Source organism: Stenella coeruleoalba, assembly GCF_951394435.1.
Source record: "Stenella coeruleoalba genome assembly, chromosome: 3".
NCBI classification, from domain to species: Eukaryota; Metazoa; Chordata; class Mammalia; order Artiodactyla; family Delphinidae; genus Stenella; species Stenella coeruleoalba.
The window spans coordinates 170,336,245-170,352,535 of record NC_137148.1 but is presented as its reverse complement, the minus strand read 5'-3'; the positions used below and the strand labels follow the sequence as shown (position 1 = coordinate 170,352,535).

Here is a 16,291-nt window from a genome sequence, read left to right as displayed (position 1 = left end):
CTTACGTTTTAGGGAAGTCGGCGAAGGTCACCTAGCTTTACCCTGAAGGCCTGGCGCCTTTGCAAAGTTTTGTCGATTGCAACGGAAATGAACTTGGAATTTTTTTGGGGGGGAGGGGGGAAGGGGAGGCAGGGGCTCTTGCTGCTTGACTTTTTTTTCTTTTTTCTGCTTGACTTTTATTTCACCAGTTCTCAGTTCTCCTCCTTTGCAAATTGAGTTACGTTGGAGCTATGTTTCCTAACTCGGGACTTTGCGAATTGGAGAACGCTGAACCCAATTTCCGGCTCTGGGTCTCGAACCCCCTCTTCGAGCCTGCCAGGCGCGGTGCTGATGTTGTGCTGGGTCTCACGTACTCAGCTGCAGCCTGATAACCAGGGCGGGGCCCGGACCGTGATTGGCACCCGCCCCAGCCAGTCCGCGCCTGGGGCTGACCCCGTAAGCCAATATTCTCTTGCCCCCGTGCGGTCGTTGGGCGGTCCCCGAGGCGCCCTTGTCAATCTGAGGCCTAGCGCCGTCCTGTTGGTCGCGGCCTCTTGTCTGGCGTGCGCAGCCTGCAATGAGAACCAAGCCGGTCAGCGGGCACGTGGGTGGGCGCCGCCGTGTCCTAGCCGGCCGGCCAGTGGCGAGGCGAGACCGGCGCCTGCGCCCGCCCAATCGAGGCGCGCAGGGGGCGGGCCGTGCGGTGTTGGTGGGCCCCGCGGAGGGGAGGGGCGGAGCTGTCAGCGGCAGCCAATGGGTGCGCGGGCGTGGGCTCGGTGGCCAATGGCAGCCGGGGCGGAGCTGGCGAGCGGCCTTATAAGCCCCGCCCGGGACGCTCGCGGAGGGCTCGGCCGCCAGCGACCGAGCGGGGCCCGGCCCGAGCAGGGCCTGGGGGTGCGACGCCGAGGGCGGGGGAGCGCGCGCCGCAGCTCCGGACCGGGCCGCGCGCGCCGCCTCAGGTGAGCCCGCGGGGAGGCGGCTGCCGCGTCCGAGCGCGGGCCCCGTCGCCGCCGCCGCCCCCGCGCCGCGCCTGGGGCTGCGGGCGGGCGGGCGCCCGGGACTCGAGGCCCAGGCCTCGGGCGCGGCCTGCTCGGGCCGCGGCCGCAGTGCTTTGTCCCGGCCCGCGAGGCGGTTGGGGGCGTTAACCGCCCGACCCCGGGCGCTTGCCGGGCCTCGGGCGGGGGCGGCGCGGCCGGACAATGGCGGGGCCGGGGGCGGAAGGCGGGGGCGCCCTGCCCGGGCCGGGGGCGCGCGGGGGCTGGGCCGGGGCGTCCCCTCCGGCCCCGCACAAAAGATGACAGCGTGGGTGGCCCGGCCCGGCTGGCCCTGCCTGGCGGGGCCCTCACCTTCCATTATTCACAACAATCCTAATAATTAAAAGAAATAATAATAGTAAAGAGAAAGAGAGAGAGATATCCCAGGCCCTGGGTGAAACCCGCCTCCATTTCCGGCCCCTTGGGCACTGGTGGGGTTAACGGGGCGCTTCCCAGCGGTGTCCCCCGAAATGTCCATCACTGCATCCCACCCCACTGCCCGAGTCAACCGCCGTGCCATCGCGGCGTCCAAACTCGCACCCCATTTCCCTGAGCCCCCCCAAAATAAGCATGCAATCAGAATTTCCTATAAAAAAATTATCCACTTGATATGCACATAGCAGTTTCCAGACGCGTGCCCCCACGGCCTTCCCCTCTGCCCGATCGCCATCTCGAAGGCCCCTTCTCTGTAGAAATAAATCCTGGTGTCGCTCCCGCGGGGACCCCTTGGGCTGTCCTCTCCAGCCCCGTGGGATCTGGGGGACGGATTCATTCTGAAAGGGACCTGCCCCAGATCTGCAAGGGCCTGGGTCTCCGCCCAGTGGGCGCAATGACACCAGGCAGAATGGGGTGCGCGTCTGCCGGGGCCAGGGTGGAAGGTTTTATAGGGGATTTTTTTCCCTTGGGGTCTGGGGAGACGTGGACTGCTTCTTGGTGTGTCCCATCTGTTTGGTTGGGGGAGGATGCTTTTGTTTTAATGATTCAGGTGCACCTGGGAACTGTTTCCCGAGTTATGAAACTAGTGAGAAGGTTGTTCTGTGCAATGGAGCCCAACAATCCTGTGATATGTAAAGAGTGTGTCCTTTTCCATGTGTTTCTGTCCGTGGCATTTATTCAGCAAGCTCCCGTGGCTCCCACTGGCTGCCAGCGCTGTCTTAGGGTCTGAGGTTGCTTGCCTCACCCCTTTGCCTCAGCAGCCATTTATCCGGCTGTCCCCAGGCTGGAGAAAGCCCCTAAAAGGGGCTCACTCCATGACTCCTCTGGGCTTTCCGCGCTGCCGTGCAAGAGCCGGTGACTCCCCTAATTCTCCAATAATAGCTTCCTTATGAGGCGTCGGGAGGGTTTGTCAACTCCCCGGTCAGCTTTTCCTCACCACCCTCGCAAAAGCAGTGGGCAGCCTCTGTGGTCTTTGTAGTTTGCTTTTTGGAATCCCAAAGGACAGAGTGTAAAAGTCTGGAGTCAACTTGTGATCATCTGAGGGGAGGGTTTCTGAAACTCGCTGGCCCTCTTTCCGTGTTTCTGATTGGACGCTTGGCAAACGTTGGTGCTCCCCTTTTGTGCCGGGGGCACCTCCGCGGTCAGACCGCCCTGCCCTGGGGGAGGTCACCTCCGCGAGCAGAGGTGCAGTTGCATAAATGCTCCCAGGTTTTGCGGTGATTCAAGCAGATACTGTGTCACGCGCTGTGTGTGCATGTGTGTGTGTGTGTGTGTGTGCGCGCGTGCGTGTGCGCGCGCGCGCGATTGTGTGTCGTTGTCGAGACAATTTCTATACAGGTCTTAGTAACAATTGTTTTTCTCGCATTTTCTAATCCTTGCCACTTTGGGGAGTGGGCTGCTAAGGAGGTGTTAAGAGCTTAAAGGTGTGGCTGATCAGTCATTTAGGACCCCGCCCTGCCTTTGTTGTACTTTTCTGTCTCCTAGTAAAGACCCTTCCCCAGTGCCTCTGGGGTGGTCGGGTGGCCCTCCATGCCCCTCTCTCCCTGCCTGGCTGCTCTGCTATACTTGACCCTGCATTTCCCCTCCTCCTCTGTAGCGTCTTGCCCCTGCCCTCCTGAGCCCCGCCCCTTCCCCTGGCCCGGCCCAGCCGGGGCCTCAGCCCTGGGGAGCCCATCTGTTCCTTGGTTCCATCTGACACTCACCTGGCCTGCGGACATTGAGTTTTGAGCACTGGGGCAGGTTGCAGGAAGCCCCTAACTTCAGGGGGCTTTGGGTCTAGTGGGGGAAAGGGAGAGATGGGTGTCCCGAGGTGTGGGCACAACTGTGCTGGCGGTGTGGTGCCCACTGCCCCAAGGGGCCTGGCTCAGGGAGTGGGCAGCACGGGGTGAGAGGGGTGAGGGCCGAGGTGTGGGCAAATGACCATTTCCGGCTGTCTCTCTTCCCGGGATCTGGAATTGTGGGGGGCAGGTTCAGAGCTGTGAGACCCTGCGCCAGTCACTTGCTCAAGAACAAAGCTGGGCGGGGGGGCAGTCACTAAACCTTCCCAAGCCCACTGGGCAGGGGCTGGGGGAAGGGCGCAGAAAGCAAAGGAACTGCGGGCAGACTGCACGACTGTGAGGTCACCCCCTCCGCCCCCACCCCATGCTTCTCTGCCAGTTCCCGGGGGGTTCCTGGCTGCGCTCCAGATACCTGTCCCCCCACCCCCCGGGCTGCTCAGTGGGACCTCACCCCCACAGCTCTGACCTGCCCTGCCCCGGTCCCTCCACTTCTGGCTGAGGACACCGGACGGAGGAGAGGGGCTGAACCTGGACTCCTTTCTGACCTGTGTTCTTGTTGGTGCCCCTGGATTCCTGTCCTTGACTCCATTCCCCAAAAAGAGTCTGAAAGATCCGGGTTCACATCCCTCCTCTGGGGCATGACTCTGGGCCTCGCTTTCCTCATCTGTAAAATGGGTATAATAAGAGCCCATGCTGGGTCATTGAGGGGGTCAAAGGGGATGAGAGTCACTGTGGCTTCACACAGTGACAGGGTGCTCTGAACCTGGCGCTGATTTCTTACTAACGTCAGGTCCCTTCCTACTCTGCCCCATTCACGTTCAGGGCTGGGTCGTTCTCTGTGGGGGTCTGTCCCGGGCACTGTGGGGTGTGGAGCAGCATCCCTGGCTCCCACCCTGTTGATGCCAGGAGCAGCCTTACCCCCACAGTTGTGACAACCACCGATGTCCCCAGACATAGCCCAGTGTCCCCTGGAGGGTGCAGTTGCCCCCAGGTGGCCCTCTCTCACTTAACCTTTAAGCCCCCTTTAAGCCCACGGCAGCCTGATATTTGGCCATGACCCTGATTGACCTCAAGTTCCAGGTCCGTTTGTCCCTTTCCTCCCCTCCCCCGTCTAAAAGGGAGGGGCTCATATTTGCAAACTATGTCTGGCGCACACTCCTCGGCCTGGCTGTCCAGGTCTTTCCTACTCTGTCTCCTGGAGGAGAGGTGCTCGCCTGCAAACGTGCCCACCACGGGCCGTCAGGCGTGGTGTGGGGGTCTCCCGAGCCCCTGCAGGGCCCCCCACAGGCCATGTGGAAACATGCTCCCGGGATCTGGAAGCGTGGTGGGCAGGTTTAGCGCTGTGTGACCCCTGCCTGTCCATCGGCTTTAACAGTTTGCTTCAAGTCGGCTTTGAGGTGACTCGCCCCTTTCATCTTCCCTCTTCATGAGCAATGATGCCTGAGGTCACGGGACTGTTACTGTGCCGGGTGCAGGTACTTTTACATAATGAAATGAATTTAACTACAATACTTAAAAAAGCCTGTGCCACCTCAAGACTAAGGCCTGAGCGGATCCATGAACTGATGATTGTGGGGTTGGATGGATTTTTTTTTTAAGGCGATCATATATTTTATTTATTTATTTATATTTATTGATTGATTGAGTTTTGCCTGCATTGGGTCTTTGTTGCTGCACGTGGGCTTTCTCTAGTTGAGGTGAGCGGGGGCTGTTCTTCCTTGCAGTGCGCAGGCTTCTCATTGAGGTAGCTTGTCTTTGTTGGGGAGCACGGGCTCTAGCTGTGGGGGCTTCAGTAGTTGTGGCACACGGGCTCACTAGTTGTGGCTCGTGGGTGCTAGAGCGCAGGCTCAGTAGTTGTGGCGCATGGGCTTAGTTGCTCCGCGGCATGTGGGATCTTCCCAGACCAGGGCTCGAACCCGTGTCCCTGCATTGGCAGGTGGATTCTTAAGCACTGTGCCCCCAGGGAAGTCCCATGGATTGATTTTTGAGTTTACTCCCTGCTTTGATTTGTTCTGGGAGCATCTTGGGGGCTGGATAAGGCGTCCTGACTAATCTGTCAGTTCTCACTACTGCTCCCTCAAGGGACTTTTAAAAACTTGAAAAACGGTCTTCCTTTGCTCGGACCCTCCAGTGGCTTCCTGTTGTCCTTGGGAAAGGCTGCAGACCCTTTCCATGGCCTCCCTGTTCTGTCCTATGAGGTGCTCTCCACACCACCCTCCCCCCACCAAGCCCCGTGCCTGCTCCCTTCAGTCGAAACCACTTTACCTGCCTACTTTTCCCCACCTCAGGGCCTTTGCACTTGCTGTTCCCTCTGCCACAGTGTTGTCCTCTCAGGTCTCTTTGTCACTCAGGTCTCGGCTCAGAGAGGCCATCCCTGACCTCACTGCCCAAATTCACCCTTCCATCCACTCTTTCTCCCCAACCTGCCTTTTATTCTTTGCATTCAGCACTACCAGAAATTTGTATCAATCTGTTTATGTACTTATTGTCCGTCTCATCCACTAGGGCAGCAGCTTTTCCTGTAAAGAGTTAGAAAGTAACTATTTTCCGCTTTGTAGGTGGGACTGTCTCAGACCTGACCTCTCCGCTCTGCTGTTGTAATACAAAAGTACAGAAACCAACAACTGTGCCTTTGTTCCCATAAAACTTTATTTATGGACACGGAAATGTGAATTTCACATACTTTTCACATATGATGAACTATTTTTCTTTTGATTTTTTTTTCCCCCCATCGAACCATTAAAAACCGTCAGAACCATTCTGGGCTTGTGGGCCATACGGAAACAGGCAGTGGGCTGGATTTGACCTGTGGGCCATAGTGTGGGAGCACCTGCAGTAGGGTGTGAGGTTCCCGCGGTGGGAGCGACATCTGTCTTGGTCGCTGTGTGTATCCCCAGCACCTCAGGCAGTTCCTGCCCGCAACGGGTGTTCAGTAAGCATTCATTTGTTGGATGAATGAATTTCCATCTTTCCTGCATCCAAGTATTTAGAATCATACTCTGTATGTTAAAAAACGGATCCTGGATTGTTTTGAGGAAATTTAAAGTGCAGGGAATATAAGAAAATGCTATGATCCCATTCACCAAAACAATCTCAAAATTGAGAAAAGAGTAGATGTAGGGACTTCCCTGGTGGTCCAGTGGTTAGGACTCTGCGCTTCAGCTGCCGGGGGTGTGGGTTCCATCCCTGGTCGCGGAACTAAGATCCCTCGTGCCACACGGTACGGCCAAAAAAAAAAAAGTAGATGTAAACAGGGGCAAATACTTCATTGCTGGCAGTGCCCCACCTTTCCGTGATGCCCCCTTTGTATTGCACCTGCGCAGGCAGCAGAAGATTGAGGAGTGTTCTGGGCCTAAGGAGTTTGTTTTGACCTCACAGAAGCTGAGGGTTTAAAAGGAAGACACTGTTTCCCAATCCTCTTGTTTTGTAAGCATCTGGCCCATCCTCTTTACCAACACCAGCGCCCCTTCCGAAGGGGCAGCGGAGTCCTGAGAGGAGGTTGCTGCGGCCTTCCGGCCGCTGGCCTGCCCGGGAACACTCGTGGAGTGATGGCTCTCGTGTGTGTGAGAGTTGAGCTTTGTGGGGTGAGTGGATGGGAGACGGCTGTGGGGCAGTGCGCCGGCCTGTGTCGGGAGCGGGACTGTGCCGACCTCGTGCCCTTGGCCTTGCTCCCCACCGTGGACACTGGCTGACGAGTGATTTCCCAGCCAGGCAGATTGTTAGCGTCTTAGATCTGGGTCTGTCCCAGGAGTGTTCTGACTTGTCAAGGAAGCATACCGTTAATTTACGGTCATGCCTTCTCTAGCTGATTGAAATAAACAACCTGGAGAGGATTACTCAGAACTTCTTGGCTTTCCAAAGTTGCTGTCCTTTTTTTTTTTTTTGCTGGTCTCTGTCTTTCTTTGTTCCTCCTCCATCTCCCCCTTCCTCCTTCCTTCCCTCCCCTCTTTTCTTTTCTCATCCCACCTCAGTGGCTCCCGTGGACCCGAGGGCATTGATGAAAAGTTTGCTTTGCCGTCTTTGCCCCACGGGAGGCCTGTAGCTCTGGTCAAGCGGAGTCACTCTGGGCCTCGGGTGTGTTTTGTTCAGTGGACAAAGAATAAGAATCAGAAAGCAAGGCGCCAAGGGCTGCTGCACCCCGAATGGGTCTCTGGGTACAGAGCGGAACCAGAGCTAATGTGGGTTTGGCCCCGGCTGCCAGCACTAGCGATCATGGCTCCTATTCTCAGATGAACCTGTACAGCGAGCTGTGAAGAGGTGATCTGCGGGTGGGGCGGCAGGATCTGTCCCAGGACCCACTTCCCTCCTGTGTTTGCAGTTGCACCCAAGTGACGGCACCTTCTGGGCAGGTAGGGGTGGAGGTGGGCCCACCTTCATGGTTTCGTGGCTGCTCGCTCCAGTCTCAGGGGAGAGAACGTGGAGAGAAGTGATTCGTGGAGGATGAGCTGGCAGGGGATCCGGAATTGTGCTTTGTGCAGAAGGAGAGCAGGGATCCCGGAGGCCTCCTTTGAGCAGGAGCCAGCCTGAAGCCGCCAGCCGGCGCAGTGACGGTGACAGGGCTGTGCCGGGTGTGCCCCGGACCACGCGTCGGGTGGAGAGGGGCCGTGTGCTGGGCGGCCCACTTGGGAAGGCGGCAGCCTGGGAGCTGCCCCCAGGATGCATGCAGGACCCTGGCCAGGCAGCTGGACTGGGAGTTGCCGCTGGCCCCTTCAGATCCCACTCTTTGCCCGTTCTGTCGTTTATTTTATTTCTTATTTTTTTGGCCACACCGCTCGGCTGTGGGATCTTAGTCTCCTGACTAGGGATTGAACCCAGGCCCCTGGTATGGAAGCGTGGAGTCCTAAACACTGGACCGCCAGGGAAGTCCTCCGTTCTGTGCTTTAAACCCCCCTCCATCAGAAAGGCCAGCATCCGCGGGCCAGCTTCCTACCTCGGCCCTGGAGCTGCATGGATCTGATTATATCTGCCACGGGTCGGGAGAGAGCCTTGCTGTCTCCAGCTTGCGTGTGAGTGAAGGCCCTGGAGTTGAAACTCCGGCTTCCCTGCTTCGTTCCAGCTCCTTCCCCCAAGGAAGAGGAGGGAGCCGGTGAAGAAAGCGAGCTCTCTGACACCCTCTCGGGAAGGAAGGCTCTGGTTTGCCCGCCTCCTCGTGTCCTGGCTGCTCCATGGGCAACCTGAGCCCATTCTGAGCTGGAGACTGAGGGGCAGCGCTGTCCTCGAGAAATGGGCTTCTCTGCACATCCAGACCCCCGTGCCGGGCCCCACGGAAGGAAGGGTGGTCAGCCGGCCGGTGGACAAGCTGCGGCTGGGGTGTGTGGCGTAGGTAGATCCAGGCTGGCTGCGGCGGGGAGCAGGGGTGGAGTGGCCTCTGTAAATGCCCAGCCATGCTGTCCGCCAGCCTCGAGGTGAAGATAGGAAATCGGGAACCGCCAGCAGGCCTCCCATGTGGCTCTCGGCCAGGTGGTCAGCAGCTTGGTTGCGCGATCCACCAGGGCTGAGTTTGCAGCAGATCTGCCGCCGTCGGGCGTGCGCCGAGCCCGGGCCTATCAGTGCGTCTGCTGTCACCCAGCGGAGAGCGCCAGTCGTCTGGCCCGCATGCACGAGGCCAGCGGCTTCAGTGTCTCTTGCCCACAGCGGGTCCCAGCCTGTGATGAAAGCCTAGAGCCGGGATCCCGAGAGCAGTGGGGACGGCAGGGCCTGGGGGAGCAGAACTGCCGAGAGAGATGCAAACCAAACACAGGGCCGGGGCCGTGCTTGCTGGCTCGGGTGGTGGCCCGGGAGCGGCAGAAGAGTTGCCCCCTGGGCCGAGCCTTGTCGTCATGGGTGAGGTGAACAGCAGGCAGAGGAGCAAGGACTTGGAGGGGACACTCAGCGCACTGCCTGGGATACCCTCGCGGAGGAAGCAGGGGAAGCCGGGGTAGCCCTCCAGTCTGTCTCTCGGGCAGCTTTGGGGCCCCCCTGTGCCAGGCTCCAAGGGGTAAAGTGGAAGGGGCCAGCAGCTCTGCCCTCAAGGAGCGTAGAGTCTAGTCAGCAAGGCCAGACCAGAGGTGTTCAAGTCACGTGGGAGCCACGGACGGCTGCCCAGAGATTGGCTCTGGTGTGCTGACGACTAGATCCCAAGTTTTCTAGGACAGCCCCTCTTCAAATGCTCCTGCCCTGCCTTTTTAAAAATATATTTTTAATTGTATAATAATATTCATATACCATAAAATTCATCCTTTTAAAGGGGACAGTTCAGTGGTTTTTAGAACATTTACAGAGTTGTGCAACCATCACCTTTATCAAATTCCAGGACACTTCCCTCACCCCAAAAGGAAACCCCATACCTGTTTAACAGTCACTCACCATTCCCCGTCCTCCTTGGCAACCACGAACCCACTCTCTGTGTCTGTGGATCTGCCTGTTCTGGATGTTTCATGTGAATGGAATCAAACACTGTGTGTCCTTCTGTGTCTGGCTTCTCTCACTGAGCATCGTGTCCTCAAGGTCCGTCCACATGGTAGCGAGTGTCAGGGCTTCTCTCCTCTTCGCGGCAGAGTGATGTGCCCGTGTGTGGGTGGACATGCTGTGTATCCACTACCTGCTGTGGGGATCTAGTAGTTTCTACGTTTTCCTGCCCCTTCTTTTCCCCCCCGCACTGGAGTTCCAGAATTCCAGGGCTGTGGCGTGCAGAATGCTCATCCAGTCGGCCCCCAGCAGAGGCAGCACCAAAACCCTCTGTGAGGCTACAGCCTGAGGGCTGGGGTGGGGAGGGGTCGGAGAGGGAGGCCAGAGTCAGGAGGCCCGACCGTCAGGCGTGCTGCCCCAGCTCACCTGCAGGAGGCGCTCAGGCCGCCCTTTGCATGCGCAGGTTCTGGACTCCAGCGTTCACCAGTGATCCTCACCTCTCTGCCCTCCGTTGCCTCCAACTGGTGCTGGGCTGTGCTGGCCTAGCCTCGCTTGGTGGCTCGGTCCCCTGTAGTACCTCTCTGTGCGTCCGCTCCGCGGAACAGCGTGGCCCCGGCCCCCGCCGCCTGGGCTTGTCTGTTTCCTGTGCGTTCTCCTCCCGGTGGGCAGCGCTGGGGCTCCCTGCCCCAGAGTCCCCCAGGGCCAGAAAGGGGGTGTCCTGTTTGCTGCCTGCCCCCCTGCTGGCCTGATTGGCTGAGTGTGGTCCAAGCCCTGAGCGGGCTCCCCGAGAGCTTCACGTGGCTCGGGATTAGACCACACGTGCCCTCCTTTCCAAGCCCCACCCCCGCGCAAGCCCCCACGTGTCTGGCCAGTAGGTCTGAACGCGAGCTGCCTCCTGGGCCACTTCCCTTCCCTGGTCTGCCCGGCCCCGGCACGGTTGTGGGTTGTACCTTAGAAGGCAGCCACCGGGTTGTGAACATCCCCACAGAGCCACCAAGCAGAGTTCTGCAGGTGGCCATGGCTCCTGCCCAGGCATCCAGCATCCTCAGTGGATGAAGAGGCAGCCGGCTGCCCCCTTGCCCTCCAGGGGAAGTGCCGTCACCATGCTGGGCCATTTGGAAATGCAGCTGGGCTCTCCGGGGACCGTGAGGGGACAGATGGGGTGTGGCCTCATAGCAGGGCAGAACCCAGCCAGCTCTGGTCCTCCCACTGGTGTTGAGGACAGTGACGTGTGTGAGAGACTTGCTGTCCCCTTAGCAGAGGATACGGGAGACCCGGGGGGGTCCCAAGTGCCAGGGAGCTGCTCGTGGCACCGGGAGGACACCAGGGGAGACACAGGTGGACGCTAACGGAATGTCACCTGGTGAAACGTCAGGCTCCGTACGGTGCCCCCCGCCCCTCCCCGCCAGGCACCAAAACAAACTCCAGTGGATCTAAGACCTGAATGTGAGAACTGAGACGACAAAACCCTCAGAAGAAAACAGGCGAAAGTGTAAACCGACAGCTTTTCTAAGGCAGCGCTGCCCAGTAAAGACGCAAAGCAAGCCCCATGTGTCCTTTAAAGTTTTCTAGAAGGTGAAAAGAAGCGGGGGAAATTAATTTGAGTAATGTATTTTATTGAACCCAGTATACCCAAAATGTTATCATTTCAACGTGTAATCATTATAAAAGTTGTTAATGAGTTATTTTCCACTCTTTTTTTTAAATTTTTTTTTGTGGCGCTGTCTTTGACATCCTATGTGCATTTCACACCTAGCGCTGGTCCTGGGTGAGCTGAATGCTGTGTTGGGGCCGGGAATGCTATAAAGGGGATGCCTGGTGCTCAGTGGAGGCTGGGCCCCGCCATCCCCCCATCGCATTCCCGCCTGCCTGCCCAGCCCATCAGAAGTTATGGATCTGTTAGCCTCTAGCTGGGGAGACGAGACAGACGCAACATGAAGCAGCTAGGGCCATGTGAGCGGCCAGTGCACCAGCCTGGCCTGCAGGATGTCAACTGGAGGGCCAGCCCCAATGGGCAGGGTGGTGTGGCCGTGGCCTCAATCCTTCCTGTGGAGCCTTGTACGCAGCCTCTCATCTTTAACGGGAGCTTGAAACCTTGGCCTGGCTGTGAAGGCTGATGGGTCCTGTGGCTGAGCTCAGGGCAGTGCGTTTGTGGCATGGATACTGGCCGTTCTGGGGGGCTCTGAATTTGGGACCTGAGATGTTTCTGTGAAGGGACTTGCAGGAACTTGGGATGCTTCTTTGGCCACAGGAAAGCTGAGACCCGTGTACAAGCATAGTTTGGAAATAACATCCCACAGCTGCAGATGGTCTTAAATGGCTTGAGGTCTCAAGGTACAATGGCCAGTGGGGTCGGCAGTTGGAGGCTGGTACCCACGTGCCTGGCCTGCCTGGGCTCAGAGCCCACCTCTGCTGGGTGTGTGTCCTTATCTCCAAAATGGGGATGACAGTGGAGATCTCTGCTTCAAGGGTGGATGAGATTAACTGAGTTAATCCGTGAAAATCCCTGAGTGAAGTAGTTCCCACCCTGGGGGTAATTCTGTCCCCAGGGGACACTGGGCAGTGTCTGGGGACATCTGTGGTTGTCACAACCTGGGGGGGGGCTCCTGGCATCGGGGGGGGGGACTGGGGCAGTTGCTCAGCACCCCACAGCGCCCAGGACAGCCCTGCATGGAGAGTGACCTGGCTCTGATGTCCCAGTGTCTCCCTGGCCCAGGGAGAGCGTTCAGAGACTACAGGGGTGATTTTTCTCTGGGCTTCTGTCTTTCCTTGAATGTGAATCAAGATGTTGCAAGAGGAGTTTCTGAAATCACTCTGCATTCCAGAATAGTCCGCGGTTTTTACGCTGCTGTTCCATGTTTGTCCAGGGAAGAGAGTTGGGGAACAAGCAGGGTTATTAGAAGGCACCTTGAAAATAAGCTGGTTTCTTCTTCTCCTGGAGCTTCTTTATTTTAAAGGGGTGGGTCAGAGGGTTTGGCTGGGGTTTTGTGGACCACGCTGCCAGGGTGGTGGTCCTGGGGGTGGCTGGACTGGAGCAGCCAGTCCAGAGCTCAGAGCCCCGCGGCCTGTTCTGCATGCCTCGTTCGGGGTCCTCTGGTGACTTGGGGTCTGCTGTGGGCCACCTGCTGGAAGACCGTGGTCCTGGGGTGAGCGGTGCTCCAGGCCCTCGCCAGGGCCCTGGCGGGACAGTGGAGTTTGCCGATCAGCTCCGGGTGGGGAGGAGGACTGGGTTAGGTGTCCTCCGTGCGGCCGCCGAGACAGGGGGACCCGGAGCTGCTGCCTTGGGTTCCAGCACCTGTGCTCCCGAGGCCCTGTGTGTGTTAATTTGGCCTTTAGCCAAAAGAAGGCCTGAAAACTTTGGATCGACCAAGCTGCAGTGGCTGTTTTCCTAACAAGCCTGCTAGAGGGATATTCACTGTAAAAATAATTTATCCTCCCGGTGTAAAAACCAGCAGTTACTGGAGGCAAAACCAAGACAGTGAAGGCTGCTTGTGGTCCCTGCTGAGCCCCTGACGTGTGTCCAAGTGGTGTGGAATTCGTGAGGGTCTCTGTGTGCTCCTGGGGTCCAGCGGTCGGCTCGGGGGTGATAGGACCCCGAGAGGCTGATGCAGTAGTCGGGGATGCAAGGACCCTAGTGTGGGACCTGCGTTGCGGCCCTGTGACCGACAGGCAGGGGTCCTGTCACACAGGCTGGGAGCCTGGGAGGGCTGGGACCCCAGCGTGGCTGGGATTGGTCAAGGGCGAGGGAGTGGGCGTTGCTAAGTGACCCACCCCGCGCCGCACAGGGGAGAGAGCCTGAACCCACTCTCCCCTTCGTCTGCCTGCAGCGTCGGCTGAGAACGTTTGTCCGCCAGACCCGTGGTTTCGTCTGAGCCCTGCCGGGCTCGGGGCTCAGCCTGTGAACTTGGGTCGGGACTGTGGAGATGGGCCTGGCTAGAATGGGTGTCTCGGGCACCTGCCAGAACCCTCGGCTGTCTGCCTCCATGGATCTGCATTCGGGATGTCCCCGCTGGGTGTGGAGTGGCTCCACGCCCCTCCCCTGGGGTAGGGAGCTCCTCGCCTGGGTCCCCTAAGTGCCGGTGTCGCACCCTCAGGTGCTCACCCCCTTGCAGCTATCGGCGGAGGCTGGCACGGGAGGCATTGATGGCAAATAAAGGCTTCCCTGGAAAGCGGGGCTGCGCTGGGGTCCCCTAGTCCTGCCTTACAGGGACCACCCCCACCAGCTGTCTGGGTGCTCAGGAAGACTAGGGGACTTTGGGGGTGACCAGCCTCTCCACAGCCTCCAGGGCTCTCCCGGGCCTCTGCCCCAGGCAGCAATTGGTTTGGAGTCTAGAGCCAGAGCTCAGAATGGGACCCGAGCTCCCGAACCCTGTCACTGCCACCGACTTGGGGCCTCGGTGTCCTCTCCCGCTCTCCTTGTTAGGTGCCAGTGAGCTGTAAACGGGGCACGTATGTTAATAAGTGCTCGGCTCGCACTCCAGCTGCCAGCGAGAAGCTTCGGCTTACAGTGGACTGCGGCAGAGAAGACAGCAGGCTCGCCGCAGCCCCCAAAGCCTGGGCTCTGTGCTGTCAGCCAGCTCCGTGTTTATCCTGCAGGCCAGGAGCCCAGGAGCCAGCAAGGAGCCATGGCGCCTGTGTGATGGGGACCAGAGAGGGGTGTCATTGCAGAACTGGGGGAGCAGTGCTTCCTTCACGGGCAGACAGGGAAGGCCCCTCCCAGGGGACGTTTGGGCAGAGGTCTGAATGACTCGAAGGTACAAGAAGCTCCACATGGAAGCACAAGGAGCACGTGCAAAGGTCCTGAGGCGGAAATGCCAGAGAGGAAGAGAGTGATTACGTGTGAAGAGATGGGCTCAGCTCCCTTGAGTGCTCGTGTTGTGGTTCGGGTGACTGGCCCAGTGTAGAAGGTCCGGGGGGAGCACCGGTTCTTGGACCGTATTAGTTCGTTCTGTTGGTTGTGTCAACTGGTCTTCTCTTTCTTTATTGTTCTGCCTTTTTAAGCTTCCCGTTTGGAAAGAATCAAGACCTTGGTATTGGAGCAGATCATTTCCACCCAGAAACAAGGACTTTGAAATGGAGAAACCTCTTGTAGAACCCAGGGTGCCCCCCCACCCCCCCGCTGCCCCATCTCAAATGCTTTTTGTAATACTTCCATTCTTCAAGGTGGTGTTTGGACAGTCCTGCGTCTTGTTATGATCTGTGTTGTGAAAACACTCAGGCGGCCCTGGTCTCCTCTCTGGCCATCGTTTTGGGGAGGGTATCAGACAAGATGGCATGCAGTCCTGACGATGGAACATTCTGAAGCATATTTGTAAATCTGGATGGGGAAGGCACTTGTTAGTGGCCATCCTTGTGCTGGTTCCCTTTGTTTATTTTTTGAACTTTTCATTATGGGGAATTTGAACACACGCAAAGGTAGACAAAATAGGGTAAAGAACCCCACATGCTCATCACCCAGCCCCAAACCATCAGCCCATATGGCAGAATGCCCTCCTGTCCATGATGAAATATCCCCCATATTGTTTTTATATATTTTGGTTTTAGTTTTTTTTATTTTTAAAGTTATTTAGGCCTCACAGCTTATGGGAGGATTGAACCTGGGCCCCCTGCAGTGGAAGCACTGACTTTTTTTGTTTTTTTTTTTTAAGATTTATTATTATTTATTTTATTTATTTTTGGCTGCATCAAGTCTTAGTTGTGGCACGTGGGCCTCTTTGTTGCGGTGTGCGGGCTTCTCTCTAGTTGTGGTGTGTGGGTTTTTTTCTCTTCTCTAGTTGTGGTGCGCGAGTTCCAGAGAACGTGGGCTCTGTAGTTAGCATCACGCGGGCTCTAGTTTAGGTGCGTGAGATCGGTGCACAGGCTTAGATGCCCCACAGCATGTGGGATCTTAGTTCCCTGACCAGGGATCAAATCTGTGTCCCCTGCATTGTAAGGCGGATTCTTTACCACTGGACCGTCAGGTAAGTCCTGGAAGCACTGAGTCTTAACCACTGGACTGCCAGGGAATTCCCAAAACATTTTGTTTTTAAAGAATTGCAGACTCCCAAGGAGTTGCAAAAATAGTATGGAGAAGTCCCACGCGCTCTTCCCCCAGTGGTGACATTTTACACGACCACAGTCCACTGTCAAAACTAGGAAGTTGATGTTGGCACAGTACACTACAGGCCTCACTCAGATTTCACTAGTTTTAGTATGCACTCATTTTTTGGTATGTCTGTGTGATCTCTTATCAGCCGTGTAGATTTGTGTAACCACCATCACAATAAAAATACAGAACTGTCAAAAAAAAAAAAAAAAGATACAGACCTGTCTTGTCAACACAGACCAATTCCCTCGTGATCCGCCTTTAAAGTCACCCCCACCTCCCACCTTCAGCCCCCGGCAACCACTGGTCTGTTTTCTAGCTCTATAACCTTGTCATTTTGACAGTGTTAGGGAATCATATGTAACCTTATGGGATTGGCTTTTTCACATAAGATCCATCTGACCTGTTGTGTGTATCAACAGTTCATTCCTTTTTATTGCTCAGTAGTAACTCTAATTATCCAATATTATTTTATCATCCTTTTTATTTCTATAAGGTGGGTAGTAGTAGTAATGTCCCATTTGACATTCCTGATTTTAGCACTTTGAGTCTTCTCTCTTGTTTTTCTTGATCATTCTACCTAAAGGTTTGTC

At 57.0% G+C, this 16,291-nt stretch overlaps 1 protein-coding gene across 1 annotated transcript in view; it reads left to right on the top strand.

Moving 5' to 3' along the window:
* The first annotated feature begins 830 nt into the window (after positions 1–830).
* Positions 831–16,291, top strand: part of KDM4B (lysine demethylase 4B) — a 134,001-nt gene continuing 118,540 nt past the window's right edge. The window contains 1 exon segment of the mRNA XM_079915879.1: positions 831–938. The gene's annotated coding sequence lies outside the window, so the exon portion shown is untranslated.